The 15,755-nt window shown below is 44.2% G+C and overlaps 1 protein-coding gene across 2 annotated transcripts in view; it reads left to right on the top strand.

Annotated features, from left to right (window-relative positions):
• PUM3 (pumilio RNA binding family member 3) overlaps positions 1-15,755 on the top strand; it is a 335,043-nt gene that overhangs the window by 251,893 nt on the left and 67,395 nt on the right. The window lies entirely within an intron of this gene.

Here is a 15,755-nt window from a genome sequence, read left to right as displayed (position 1 = left end):
TCAGAGGCTGAAATGCACAATATGTCCATACAAATGGCGGAAGAATTCTGCTTGATTCATGTCATGGCAATGAATGCCAAGCAAAACCATGATTCACCACATCTGGTGATTTTGATCTGCCAATTCTGCATAAATATTTTCTTTACGGTACTTTCCACAAAGAGTCTCATGGAACTGGCTCGAACACATCTTTGGGTTTCTACTCTCCACCCTCACTGCCTTTGCCTATCAGAGTCCCTTGCATACAGCAGGTGATCAATAGATGTTTACCGAATCAGAGTCTTCTTAGTTGCCGTGTGATGAGCCTCCACTGTTGAACGGACTCAGTAGGCTTTGTTTTTGTGTATTTCCCTCCCAGATGAAGCCACTGTCCTGATGAGCAAAAGTGGGGTGACTTGAGGGTTGATTCTCCCCACCTTGGGGGTAAACATAAGGGCACGTGTGAGGGTTAGTGTCATGACTAGAATGTGACAAGTCCGGGGTGTGTGTGTGTGTGTGTGTGTGTGTGTGTGTGTGTGTGTAGGCATTAGTACTTTATCCCTGGTCTACAGGAATTTTCCAGTGTGAGACTTTTCTTGCCAGAAGCTAATACGACTTCTTTCTCCTCTGACGTTTCCCTCCTCAAGACTCCCCTCCCTCCAGAATTCTCATCCATCTTATTGCAGTTGTACCCAAATGCCTGCAGTAAAAATTGACCTTAATTCTTGGAGGAAACTAGATTCAGGCCATCGTGGGCAGGACACAAGGCGGAGGTGAGCTCTCCAAAATGCAGACCACAAAACAAGAGTAGGAAAGCTGTCAATGAGATCAGGACTGGCCTAGCATTACTGGTATACAGTTGAGGGTTTGTTTGTTTGTTTTCTCTTTTCTTTTTTATGGACAGTTCTAATAGTGCTTGTAGGCTGTAATTATCCCAAGTCCTACCCTGGTCCAGAAATGAGGACCGGAGCAGGGATGGGACACAGAAGGTAGGAGAGGAGAATGAGTGCAAAGGGAAGTTAAATTCGAGGGAGAAAGAGTGGGGAACTGTAAGTGGAATCAATGGAAATGGCAAGGTTTTATCAATAGCCCTTTTCCTAGATGGAAGTGTATCCATTTGAATTTCTGTCTACTGGGGCACCTGGGTGGCTCAGTCGGTTAAGCATCCGACTCCAGCTCAAGTCATGGTCTCATGGGTCGTGAGTTCAAGCCCTGAATCAGGCTCTGTGCTGACAGTTCAGAGCCTGGAGCCTGCTTCCTATTCTGTGTCTCCTTTTCTCTCTGCCCTTTCCTTGCTCTCTCTCTCTCTCTCTCTCTCTCTCAAAAATAAACATTAAAAAAATTATATTTCTGTCTACCTATCCGTCTACCCATGCACTCTTCCATCCATCCACCCTGCCTTTTTCCGAAAGAATTTACATTGATTTCCAAGGATAAGTTGTATATGATGATATAATATAAACTATCATTGGATAGAATAACACAGAAATACTAGGATGGGGACAAAATGGAGCCAAGAGTCGGGCTGACCCCACACGCTCGCTGGATTGGATCTCTGTGCTTCTCTAAGGGATGGCCTGTGGCAAAGAGAGGCAGTGACACCCAGACCCAGAGGGAGCATCTTGCTAAACCCAGGGCTCTGGCCTGTGGCATGTGTCTTCCTCTTCAGATCTGTCTCTCTGGTCGTGTATGGCTTGGACTCAGCACACCCAGTTGGGTTCCATGGGGTGAACCCTGCAGAACGAGTGGCAGGGAGAAAACAGAGCTACCTATGAGTGACTGTGAGTGTTGTGGATGCTAAACCCCAAATGCAAATACCACTTGGCTTGCAGAAGGCACGCTAACTCAAAGAACCCGCCCGACTAAAGAAAAGACGTTGTCGGAAGTTATAAAACAACATTAATTTTTTCGGAGCTCATAAAATACCGAATTTTAAAGTCTTTTTTTGAGTTAAGGGGAAAAAAAAAAGGATGTAAAATCGTATTGACAGGGCCTATGAGATTCTTTTCTTATCTGACATCTCCCTCTACTGACCGTACGGTCTCTGTCTTTCCCCTCGCAACCCAGCAGGGACGTCCTTTGAAAGCGAGGTGCCTTTGAGTCTTTGCTCACAGATTGGAGGGGACCAAGGGGAAGATCATAGGTTCCGCTTGGGACTTGGGGAACTGGGCCATCCGAGTGAAGTCAGCAATAGAATGCATGTCTGGAGCTCAGAAGAGAAGCCTCAGACAATGAGAGGAGCAGCAGATTGTTCTGGAGGAGAGGATGAAAGTTAAGAGGAGGAGAAAGAGACGCCCTCACCTTGAACCTCTCACACATCAAGGTCAGGCAGATGAGTAGGAGCAAAACGGCATAAATTCACTTGTTCATTCCTCTGAAGGCTTTTTGTTGTTGTTGTTGTTGTTGATGGCACTTCCTACACAGGGCCATCCATCTCTGGCTTGTATCATCTCAGTGTTGGGAAACTCACTCCCTCATTGTCGAGAATTGTTTCACAATGTTTATCGTTAGGAAGCTACCACTTACAATGAGCTGGAATCTGTTCCCCCATGTTTCCATCATTTTTATCATTCTGTGTGATCCAGACTCTCACCTCACAGTTTACCCAACAGATGCTTCCCCCTGAGAATCCCCTGAGAGAAGGCTGGCTAAATGGGTAATTTACCGAATTTGAAGTCTCTTCCCTCCCACTCCTCACTATCCTCCCTTGAAAGCTGTGTCTTATTCCCCTTCCTTCTCAAGCTCCAGCCTATCAAACAATCCAGGGAGGCTTTCTAGGAAGTAAGTGCTTCGTGGGCATGATCTCTTTAGATATGGCGTCAATCGAGTGAGCTAGACCTCACCGTTATCGGTGAGGAAACGGAGGCTCAAGGAGATGTGTAACTTGCACAAAGCCGCGTGGCAAGTGTGTGGATGAGCCCTGCTTGGAATCCGCATCTGTCCGTTATCAAAGCTTGGGCACTTAAATCAACGTGATCCTACCTGTTTTGTCCGTAGACAACATGGGGCATAGGGAAAAAAAAAAAAAAACCCGCATTGGTGTCCACTGGGCTGGACCGAATTGTGATAACACCTACTTGAAAATTGGTAATTTGGGGGTCACGGGGCTTATAGTTGAAACAAGTAAGACTTAGTCTCTGGAGCCACATCTCTTCCCTGTTGACCCTACTGACTCTTCCTTATCCCAGCGCCAGCATCCGGAAGTGCTTCTCCTTCAGATTTCATTCCTTCTGCTTAGCGGTCCCCACAGTGACCTCGATCTGACTCCACATGCAGCACTGCCCTTTCTCCAGCCCTCTCCGGGAAGTACTCCAACCTTATGGGGCTCCTGCTGGGAGGTGCACTGGGGCCACAGCTCCCATCGTTCTGTTCCGGATTCCCCCAGGGGGCGACAGACTCCTGCCGGCTATATACTGGGCCTCACTGGCTTCCCGCTAACCGCTCTGTAACCTTAGGTGAGTTACTTAACTCCTCTGAGCCTCGTGTTTCTTATTGTTAACAGGGAAGAAGCACCTGACGGTAGGTTGTAAGTGTAATTGAGAACGTAAGCTAAATATTTAATACAGCGCGTGCCCCACATCACAGCTACTCCAAAGTCGTCGCTGTTCTGAGCCTGGTGGGGAAATTGAAAAATCTGTAATTATCATTTCTACCTGGATGAACGATTAGAAGAAAGAAAGGCAGCATATGGAGAGCAAAGTCACGGGTGTGAGAAAGCAAATAGAATGCAATTTCATGGAAGCCACAGAAAGAGTGTTAGCCTCACTTCCTATTCCCTAGTGGGCTTTCACAAGTCCCGATCTTTCCTATGACAAGGAGATGCACAGGACTCCCAAGCCTTGTTTCTGTAGAGCAGTGGAGACAGAGCGCAGAGAAACAGAGCAAGGTCTTAAGAAAGGCAATTAGTGATGACTATCAGGTGTGGTGGCAGGAAGAGAAGGAGGAGGGGGGCAGCAGTCCAAGGCCAGTGGGTTATATCAAGCAGGTGATTGGTGAGTCCCCCCTGAGTCAAAGGCCGAGGGAGTTTCGGAGTGAGGCAGTGAGTGAATGAATGAATGAGTGAGTGAAGATGCCTGGGGTCTCGTTAAATAATTTTGAAACTGTTGACATGGTTAGGCCTGTCGCCATTATGCCTTTTTGGTAATGGTGAGAGCAGAAGGGGGAGGATAATACAATATCTTCAGCCACTCCCCCTGCCCCGCCCACTTTTTAACCCAGAACATTAGGTAAAAATTCTTTCACCTGCCACCATCCGTGGCTCCCTAAACGGACCAGCTTTTTCTGAGGTGCCCTCCAGTTGCGTGAGATCCGAAATAAGGTGCCCGTCAGAGAAGACTCGGGAGTATTAGTTTGTGGGTGGAAACTGGTCATCAAGGATTCAGAGATGTGTAAATGTGGGTCTCTAAATTTAAATCCATTCAGGAGGGTCTCCCGAGATTCTTTTGCTCACATGGACCGAGACTGGATGCAAACCTATTTATTTGCTCCCCTCAGCTCATTCCCTAGAACCAGAGCCCCCCTCCTTGAATGCTGTTGGCTGGCAGAAATAGTCTAAGCTTTGCAGGGGTGGGTGGTGAGTATCCAACTGGCCAATGACTACAGATCAGGGCTTTTTACACGTTAATGTGCATGAGAATCCCCGCCCCCCCCGCCAGGGATCTTGCCAAAATGAGGGTTCTGCCTAAATTAATGGGGATGGGGGTGGGGCAGGGGTGCTAAGAGTCTATTTTTAACAAGCTTCCAGGCGGTACTGGTGCTTATGTTCTGAGGACCAGCATGAAGGACCATATTTTGAGAAGCAGGACTGTCGTACCTGATACACCCCCCTTTGTGACGTTCAGTGGGACCCTAACACACTCTCGGTGGCAGTTCAGCTCTAGAACTACCTTCCTCCCCTTCCCAACCACCACCACCACCAACAACAACAACCCTTGCCAGAAAAGTGCAATAAATAAAAATTCAGTTGATTACAATTCCATATTCACCGCTTAGAGGCAGCTTTTCTCTGTTTGCTTTGGGAGGAAAATGTCTTTTCTTCCTTTTTGGAACCCAGAATTCTTGATTTTTTTTTTTTTTTTCATCTTACCGGTTTGGCACAAACCTACTTGTGTTGATTTGGTATTTCCTCTGTGGATAAACTTCCTGGCTTTGGAAAAAGCCTCCTTCTTTTATGAGGCACTTTTAACCTGCAGGATTTCCATTTAGCTTAATTGGCATATTTATGTATTGAGATGGGTACCTAGAGGGCTTGGGCCACAGCACTTTTGTATAAATCGAAAAAAAATGAAATGAGCTCTTCTCACAGTTGTGTGCCCCTCAGTCATGGAGTGCGGTAAAAGGCTCATCATTTACAGGCTGCAAAAGCTCAGAAGATCAATAAGCAGAATGCAACCCGGAGTCATTTAGAAAAGCAAACCTCAGGATTTTCAAAGCCCAATTATTCCAGGAGCTTGGCCATTGCTAATTTCCTGTTAAATCCTTCCTGGGCCTTCATTCCCTCGCCATGCGAAGGAATGGCCTTCGAAACTCCTGAGGAATCATCCTCCTGAGATGAAGCCAGAGAACCTTCTCCTGAGGGTCGGACCATTTGTAAACTCTGAGGAGCTGTCTGTGCCTGGCCGGCCCCTTGTGATCACAAGCCCGGCCGTCGACTGTTACTTGTCAGGTCACTTCGGAAGCCTCGCATGCTTTGAAGGCAAGTGTGGGAATTGATTCTTATTGGTGTAATATACCTGTGGTTAATGGCTTATGGATTTTTATATAGTCTGGCCCCACTAGGCATGTCTGTGAAGTCTCTATTAAGTTTGATAGAGGAGAGAGAAGGTCAAAGGACCTAGGAGGACACACGCATGGCTTTCTTCCAAGGCTGATGAGAAACAACTCCTTCGTGAAAATTCCAATGAACTCCTGAAAATTTGAGAAAGAGGAACCATTTGGTGGATATCGGAGGAGTTTGGCTTCTGAGCACAAGAATGAGAGTTTCTTTTTTTTTTTTAATTTTTTTTTTTAATGTTTATTTATTTTTGAGACAGAGACAGACAGAGCATGAACAGGGGAGGGTCAGAGAGAGAAGGAGGCACAGAATCTGAAACAGGCTCCAGGCTCTGAGCTGTCAGCACAGAGCCCGACACGGGGCTCGAACTCACGGAGTGTGAGATCATGACCTGAGCCGAAGTTGGCGCCCCAAGAATGAGAGTTTCACAAGAGGGCCAGGTGACGTCAGGAGCACAGAAGGCCTGCTTAATGAGTTCATGAAAACGGATAGACGTGAACCAGCTACCCTTGGAGGTCTTAGCTTCTGCCAAGATGTCTATAGGGAGTTGAGTGGTGGTCCCGGACACTGTGAAGGTGATCTTATTTGGAAAAGGGGTCTTTGCAGATGTAATTAAGTTAAGGATCTCTAGCTGAGACCATCCTGGATTAGCTGAGTGGGCCCTAAATCCACTAACAAGTGTCCTTATAAGAAGAGGAGAAGACACCAAGGGGGGAAGGCTCTGTGAAGACGAAGGCAGAGATGGAGGGATGCATTGGAAGCCAACGAGCCCCAAAGGTCACTGAAAGGCACCAGAAACTAGGCGAGAGGTGCTGAGTGGAGCCAATCCTGCCAACAGCTTACTTTTGGACTTCTGCCCTCCGGAACTGTACAAGAATGCCTCTCTGTTGCTTTAAGCCACCACATCTGTGGCAGTTTGTTTCAGCAGGCCCCAAGAAACTAATGACCAACTATGACCCAGGCTGCGGGCTCTGTCCTCCACAACCACCCTGGAGAAACTCAAGAACCAAGAGGAAACGTGGCTTCTAGAAACTAGTGATAAAAAATGTGAGCGGCCCTTGAGGAAGGAGACCAAAGGTGGTCTTGCATGGGGATAAGACAGGTGGGTGTGGCAGCCAAAAGGATGCTGACAAGACAACCTGGAGGTGAGCCGCTGCACTCGCCTCTCTTCCAGGTTCTTGGAGAAAGCACTGACTGACCTATCCCATCTCCTCCAGCAACGTGTGACGGGGACACGGGCAGGGGTGGATGGGGAATGAAAGGAGGCATGGGAATAAGCAGCTGGGAGCATCCACTCTGCTCCTCCTCCTGAATCCCAGGGAGGGGACTCCCTGCCCCCGTGCTGCTTCCCCTAAGTTTTCAAAGATGCGTTCCTGACTGAGGAGTTGCCCTGTAAGATGGCGGCCAGTGGCAAACCCCAGTGGTGGTTCTGTGGTACCCGGAGCTCCACCATGGTGCTCTCTCCTCTAACTCAGGTGAACTCACACACACGAGCCCCTTGGATTCCATTCCAAGCAGCATTTCTGGAACAAGAATTTATAATGAACACGGGCCCCTGGGTGGCTCAGTCAGTTAAGCATCTAACTTCGGCTCAGGTCGTGATCTCACAGTTCGTGGGTTCAAGCCCCGCCTTGGGCTCTGTGCTGACAGCTCGGAGCCTGGAGCCTGCTTCGGATCCTGTGTCTCCCTTTCTCTGCCCTTCCCCCGCTCACACTTTGTCTCTCTCTCTCAAAAATAAATATTTAAAAAGTTAAAAAAAAATGAACACAAAAAAATGCCTGTGGTAAGGGGCGATAGATACACGAGAAAACAAGAAATGAAAAAAAAAAAAGGTGGAAACTATGATATTTAAAATACGAATATAATAGATGGAATAAAAGGGCAGATACAGCTAAAGAATGAAACAGTGAATCCGATCAGTTTGTAACAAACACAGACCGTGGGATGATAACCTCAGTGTACAAGCAACCTGTACGAATTGAAAGCAAAACCCCTGAACACTCCATTTTTTAAGCATGCAAAGGAAAGGAGCAAAAATTCCTGACAGAAACAGAAGGAAAAAAAAAGGCCAATCAACATGAAAAAAACCCAAGCTTACTAGAAATAAAATACATAGAAGATAAAGCAGTAAAATACTGTTTTAATCCCAAATTATAAAAAGTGTAAAGCAATTACAATGATCAATTTTCACTGTCTTTGATGAGTGTTTAAAGCTTTTTTTTTTTTTAGAGAGAGAAAGAGAGATAATGAGTGGGGGAGGCACAGAGAGAGGGAGAGGGAGAGAATCCCAAGCAGGCTCTGTGTTGTCATAGCGGGGCCCGATGCGAGCCTTGAACCTATGAACCGTGAGATCATGACCTGAGCCAAAATCAAAAGTTGGACGCTCAATCAACTGAGCCACCCAGGTGCCCCAATGAGTGTTTAAATTGAAGGATTACGGGCAGAGTCATGGGCTTCATTGATGATACAGATCTTCGAGTCCTACCTGAAGCCGGGGCTTGGGAGGAAGTTGGAGAAGAGCATGACCACACTGGGTGCCGGAGGTGAGGCCAGGCATGCGGGCAGGTTGGGTAGTGAGGTAGGCATGCTCTGCTCTTAGATGGCTCACAGCTTCTCTGGAAAACATCTTTAAAACCGGAATCAAGATCCTTTTGGCCTACTTACAATCCAAGATCTATACAAAGATGCGAGCAAAGGCTTGGGACAGCCTTTGACTTCTGACCCCTGCTCTGTCAGGGGAAGTTTGCTCCCCATGTTGTCTGTTCTGGCCCTCCAAGGCAAAGTCCTGTTCTGGGGCTTCCTGTGACCTATTCACTTCGTTCAGGCTTTGCTCAACTACACAACGAGTGGTTGCCTTCTGGCCGCCATATTGCATGATGAAGCCAGCTTGAGGGGGGGTCAGCCCTGGCCCAGGGTGGTGAGGCAAAGGAAGGAAGATGTCTGCATTCCTGGTGCCAGAGAGTTGCCTTGTCTGCGTACTCTGCGTCTTTGTTTTTTTGTTGTTTTTTGTTTTTTGGGGTTGTTCTGTTGGGTTTTTTTTTGTAATTCCAGGATGGTGAAGAGTGTTATATTAGTTTTAGGTGTGCAATATAGTGACTCAACAATTCTATACACTACTCAGTGTTCATCGTGATTAGTATACTCTTCATCCCCTTTGCCTATTTCACCCATCCCCCCTACCCACTTCCCCTCTGGGAACTACTAGTTTGTTCTTTGTATTTTAGTTTAGAGTCTAGTTTTTTGTCTGTCTTTTTTTTTCTTTGTTCATTGGTTTTGTTTCTTAAATTCCACATAGGAGTGAAATCATATGGTATTTGTCTTTCCCTGACTTATTTCACTTAGTATTATATTCTGTAGATCTATCCATGCTCTTGCAAATGGCAAGATTTCATTCTTTTGTATGGCTGAGTAATATTCCATTGTGTAAGTGTGTGTGTGTGTGTGTGTGTGTGTGTGTGTACCACATCTTCTTTATCCATTCATCTTTCAGTGGACACTTGGGTTGCTTTTGTAATTTGGCTATTGTAAATAATGCTGCAGTAAACATAGGGGTTCATATATCTTTTAGAATTAGTGTTTTCATATTCTTTGAGTAACTACCTAGTTGTGAAATTGCTGGATCATATGGTAACTCTGTGTGTAATTTTTTGAGGAATGTCCATGCTGCTTTCCATACAGTGACTGCACCAGTTTGCATTCCCACCAACAGTGCATGAGGGCTCCTTTTTCTCCACATCCTCACCAACACTTGTTGTTTCTTGTGTTTTGATTTTAGCTATTCTGACTATGTGAGGTAATAGCTCCCTGTGGTTTTGATTTGCATATTCCTGATGGTTAGTGATGTTGAGTGTCTTTTCATGTGTCTGTTGGCCTTCTGTATGTCTTCTTTGGAGAAATGTCTGTTCATGTCTTCTGCCCATTTTTAATTGGTTGTTTTTTGTTGAGCTGTTCTTAGTTGAGTTGTATCAGTTCTTTATACATTTAGAATACTAACCCTTTATTGGATATGTCATTTGCAAATATCTTCCTCCCATTCAGTAAGTTGTCTTTTGATTGTTTCCTTTGCTGTGAAGAAGGCTTTTTGTTTTGATATACCCTCAATAGTTGTTTTTTGTTTGCTTACTTGCTTGCTTTTGTTTCCCTTGCCTCAGGAGACATATCCAGAAAGATGTTGCTATGGCTGATGTCAGGGGGATTACTGTCTATGCTCTCTTCTGGGATTTTTATGATTTCACGTATCACACTTAGTTCCTTAATCTGTTTTGAGTTTAGTTTTGTACATGGTGTAAGAAAGTGGTCCAGCTTCATTCTTTTGCATATAGCTGTCCAGTTTACCTGACACCATTGTTGTATAGACTGTCTTTTTCCCATTGCCATAAAATTTTTTTTAACATTTATTCATTTTTAAGAGACAGAGCATGAGTGGGGGAGGGCAGAGAGAGAGGGAGACACAGAATCTGAAGCAGGCTCCAGGCTCGGAGCTATCAGCACAGAGCCTGACGGGGGGCTTGAACCCACGAACTGTGAGATCATGACCTGAGCCAAAGTCGTACACTTGACCAACTGAGCCACCCAGGCACCCTGCATATTCTTTTCTGTTTAATGTTTATTTTTTGAGAGAGAGAGAGAGAGAGAGAGAGTAGGAGAGGGGCAGAGAGAGAGGGAAACACAAAATCTGAAGCAGGCTCCAGGCTCTGAGGTGTCAGCACAGAGCCAGATGCAGGGCTCAAACCCACAAACTATGAGATCATGACCTGAGAGGAAGTTGGACACTTAACCAACTGAGCCACCCAGGTGCCCCTCCCATTGCATAGTCTTGCCTCCTTTGTCAAAGATTAATGAACCATATAATCATGGGTTTATTTCTGGGCTCTCTATTCTGTTCTATGGATCAATGTATCTGTCTTTGTGCCAGAACCATACTATTTTTATTACTACAGCTTTGTAGTATATCTTGAAATCTGGGATTGTGATACTTCCCATTTTGTTGTCTTTCAAGATTTCTTTGGTTATTCAGGGTCTTTTGTGGTTCTCTTCAAATTTTAGGTTCTGTAAAAAATTTCTGGTTCTGTAAAAAATACTGTTGGTATTTTGATAGAGATCGTATTGAATCTGTAGACTGCTTTGTGTAGTATGGACATTTTAACAATATTTTTTCTTCCAGTCCATGAGCATGGAATGTCTTTCATTTGTTTGTGTCATCTTCCATTTCTTTCATCAATGTTTTCAGAGCACAGTGCAGTGTTTTTCAGTTTCTTTCACCAATGTTTTCACCTCCTTGGTTCAATTTATTCCTAGGTGTTTTATTATTTGGGGGGCACTTGTAAATGGGATTGTTTTCTTAATTTCTGTCTCTGCTACTTTATTTTTAGCATATAGAAATGCTACAGATTTCTGTATATTGGTTTTTGTATCCTACAGCCTTACTGAATTTATTTATCAGGTCTGGACCTTTTTTTTAATATCAGAAGATACACCCCTCCTCAGTTTAAGTCACTCAGATCAGGTCTCTGATTAATAGCAGTTAAATACAATTAAACGTTTAGTAAAGTTTTTGAGCTTAGTTAGCTCTTTTCACTAGCACACGTGCCATAAATTTCTGTTAGGTTGCAGGCATTTGGGTGACATCCATTTCCTGAAATACTGTGAAACCTACATTAATCATCAAGTCGTTTATTTTCTGGTTTAAATGTTTCAAATCCAGTTGTTCTGTGGCAGCCCTGGAGCAGGTGGGTGATGACGCGTGGAGAGGTCGTATCCAAGTAATACACAGGAGTGAGCAGATGTGGGCAGTTAAAATGGAAAGAACATCTGTAAAATACATTTCCTCTAGTTTTCCAAGTGTAACTCAACCTCCCCCTAATGACTCTTAGTGGCCTCCAAACTTATGTGAAGGGAACTGGTAAAAGATGAGCCTGACTAACGCCAGTGGCCAAATGTGTTGGTTACCTAAACAGAAGACGTAAGGCAAGTGGTGCTGAGGAGGGGGGGCATGTGTGATGTGCCTTCTGTGATACGAGGAAGACTCTTGCTTCCTCTCAGACATCTCAGTCTGGTGCCTAGACTTCCTTCCATGGATTTTTGTCACTTTACTTAGATCCTTGTTGAGAAGAGACTAGAAGGAAAATGATTGAATTGCTAAGAATAGCCAGGGGGAATAAGTTCATTATTAGAACACACTTCAGAGGTCTGAGGAATTTGGAAAGGACTGCACTTCTAATCAAAAAGCTGCAGCTCTGAAATTCACGGTTACTAATCTAATGTGTGCCTCTTGACATCATCAATACACCGTTAACCAGATCTTTTCCATTGGTAGGTCCTCCCCACTCCCACCTCTTAGTTGTTAGGAATGTTTACAGAATCATGTTCATTGATGTAGTTTGTATTTAAAGCTTCCTTACCACTTGGCCTAGCAGGATCTCTTAGGCCTCAGAGGTTCCTCTCTTGTCTTTGGGGACATTGTCTGAGAAAATAAGATGTTTTCTTTCCATATTCCTTTTACCTAGCAAGATCTCCCTGGATATGGTCAAGTTGTATGTTACAGTGTAGCATTCTTACAGATTGATTCTGAATATAGCACAGACCCAGACCCTCTCTTCTGCAAATTTTACCCCAGTTTTCCTAATGCTGAGTTATCAATATTCTTATATGAAGGCAGCATAAAAATACACGTAGAGCTTGTGAAATTCTGTTAGATGTCTTTGGTTATTATTTAGGTATAAATATCACTGGGGACAAAAGGGGCTTTATTGGCGATACAAACCTCAGTGTAATTCCTGAAACAGACTCAATAGAAACTTAGAAGGAAAAACATGAGTGGCCTCGGTGCCTGGAAAGATGAAGCCAAAATTACCAAGGAGGAGAGGAAAGTCTGGGAGGAGTGAAGGAGGTGACTGGGCCCACCAGAGAGGCTGGCATAAGAGTGACAAGGGTGACGGTATGGTGGCACTCTGGCACTTGGCCGTTTTATGTCATCTTGTTTCTCAAGTCACTTGAAATATAAAATGGGTCCCAATGATCCATCAAGGTCATTTGTAAGCGAGATGTTAAGGCCTTAAGAAGAGTTCATCTCTGGTCTCATTTCTATGCTGTTGGGTATGTGGAAAAATTATTTTCTACTGAAAAAGTATGCGAGGGCAATTCTCCTACAGCTCAAATCTTCTGAGTCTAAAAGAAGGCAACGAGAATTGCATAAGCGAGTAGGCCATGATGAGTGAGCTGGACTTGGATGAAAAGACTTCCTGGGGCAGTTAGTGGGAAGAGGGAGGGAAGAAAGAAATGGAACCAAACAGATGTACATTTTCATTACTGAAGATTCAGCACAAAAGCAAAGGACAAAGAACAGCCGGACGCTCCTGAAGAAGGACAAGATGGCGGAAGGCGCTCCATCATCTATCAAGAGGAATTATTGTTCCGTAGATACAAGATAGTGAGGTGCTCGTGTGGGATAGATGAGCAGACGGGCACAAAGTAGAAAAGCCAGACATAGATTCATACATAAATTAACACTTAATTTATAACTAAGGAGCCACTGAAAAGTCATAGGCGAAGAATGTCTTTTTTAAATAAATGGTGCTGGTAACAATTCAATGTCCTTAAGTGAGAAAAGGAGGAGGGAGAGAAGGAAGGAAGGAGAGAAGGAGAGGTCTCGATTTTTACTTCAAACCATACACAAGAACCAGCTCTAGGGGATGAAATCTCTAAATGTGAGAGGCAAAACAAATCTTTTGCGAGATAGTGTAGTGGAATACCTTCACAATCTGAGAGTATGAAAATATTAAACAGAACACAGAAAGCGCTATTGTGGGAATATATTAATACATTGGACTGTATTGAAATTAAAACTTTGGTTCATCAAAAGATACCATGAAAGCCTGAAAATGTTGGCTGGTCCAGAGGTAGTGAGTTATCTCAATTGATTGTTCACAGTCAGTCAAAGACTGAAAATGCAAACCATAGAATGGGAAAAGATATGTGCAACACATTATTCAGAGTAAATGAAGAATTCCTACAGGCAATGAAACAACTCTGTAGAAAACATGAGCAAAAGACTTAAGCCCTTAACAAGTGAGGGATCCAAATAAAAATGCACTCACCTGTTCTAATACAGGGGCCACATAAATCAAAGCCACCATGAGCTGTCACTACACATTCTCTAGACTGACTAAATTTAAAAAATCTAGGGGCACCTGGATTTCTTGATTTCAGCTCAGGTGATGATCTCTTGGTTGTAAGACTGAGCTCCGTGTTGGGCTCTGTGCTGCCAGCATGGAGCCTGCTTGGGAGTCTCTCTCTCCCCCTCTCTGCCTTTCCCCCATGTGCATACATCCTCTCTTTTTTAAACAAACTTAAAAAAAATAAAAATAAAAGTCTAACATTGTCAAATGTGACAAGAGCACGGAGCAATGAATGAGATTTCACATGCTTTGTTGATGGGAATATAAATATGCATTTCCACATTGGAAAATAGTTTGACAGTATTCAGTAAAGCTTTAAATATGCCTCCTCTAGATCCAACAATCTGACTTCTAGATATAAATTCTAGAAGATGGCTGCATAATCACATTGGGAGACATGTAGAAGACTTTCCAGAACAACATTATTCATAATGGCAAAACTAGAAACAAGTGACCATCAAAGTAACATTGATACGTTGTGAAATTTTTATGCAGTGGTTTTCCATATAGCAACAAAAATCAAACAACAGGTGTTGGCAAGGATGTGGTGAAAAGGGAACCCTCTGGCCCTGCTGGTGGGAATGCAAACTGGCGTGGCTACTCTGGAAAACAGTCTGGACGTTCCTCAAAAGGTTAAAAATAGAATCGCTCAATGATCCAGCAATCACACTATTAGGTATTTACCCAAAGAATACAAAAATACTAACTCAAAGGGATACATGCACCCTAATGTTTATTGCAGCATTATCTCCAATTGCCAAATTTTGGCGGTAGCCCAAGTGTTCCTTGACTGATGAATGGATATGTGTATGTATATATATGCATATACAATGGAATATTACTCAGCCTTCAAAAAGAATGAAATCTTGCCATTTGCAACAACATGGATGGAGCTGGAGAGTATTGTGCCAAGAAAAATAAGTCAGAGAAAAACAAATACCATATGGTTTCACTCCTATGTGGAATTTAAGAAACAGAGAATCGGGGCGCCTGGGTGGCTCAGTCGGTTGAGCATCCGACTTCGGCTCAGGTCACGATCTCGCGGTCCGTGAGTTCGAGCCCCGCGTCGGGCTCTGGGCTGATGGCTCAGAGCCTGGAGCCTGCTTCCGATTCTGTGTCTCCCTCTCTCTCTGCCCCTCCCCCGTTCATGCTCTGTCTCTCTCTGTCTCAAAAATAAATAAATGTTAAAAAAAAAAAAAGAAACAAAGAATCAAAGAGGAAGAAGAGAGAGGCAAACCAAGAAACAGACTCTTCACTGTACGGAACAAACTGATGGTTACCAGAAACGAGGTGGCGGTGGGGGGTGGGGGCGTTGGGGCATGAGATACACAGTGGGGATTAAGCAGTGCACTTGTTGTGCTGAGCACTGGGTGTTGTGTGCAAGTGTTGAATCCCTATACTGTACACCTGAAACTAATGTAAAACTGTATGTTAACTGACTGGGAAACAAAAACTTAAAAAAAAATAATAAGCCACAGTGCCAAACAACTGTATGAATAAATCCTTTTTTTTAAATGTTGGGCAAAGGAAAGTAGACACAAAATGAATGTTGTCTTAGTCCATTCAGGCTGCTCTAACAAAAGACCGCAGACTGGGCGGCTTATGAACAAGAATTCATTCCCCGCAGTCTGGAAGCTGGCAGTGCAAGGTCAGGGTGCCCACACTGCAGGTCTGTCATACGTCCCTCCTGGGCAACAACGATTGGGTCAAGTCATTGTGCGTGAAATAGATATGTGATTTGCACATAACTTGTATTTCATACACAATATTCAACTTACATCAATTCTTCTCTACTCTGCAGGAGGAGACATGACTAAGAATGTTCA

This window comes from Acinonyx jubatus, chromosome D4 (assembly GCF_027475565.1).
Source record: "Acinonyx jubatus isolate Ajub_Pintada_27869175 chromosome D4, VMU_Ajub_asm_v1.0, whole genome shotgun sequence".
In the NCBI taxonomy this organism is placed as follows: domain Eukaryota; kingdom Metazoa; phylum Chordata; class Mammalia; order Carnivora; family Felidae; genus Acinonyx; species Acinonyx jubatus.
The sequence above is the reverse complement of the archived record's forward strand: the minus strand, read 5'-3'. Positions and strand labels throughout refer to the sequence as shown.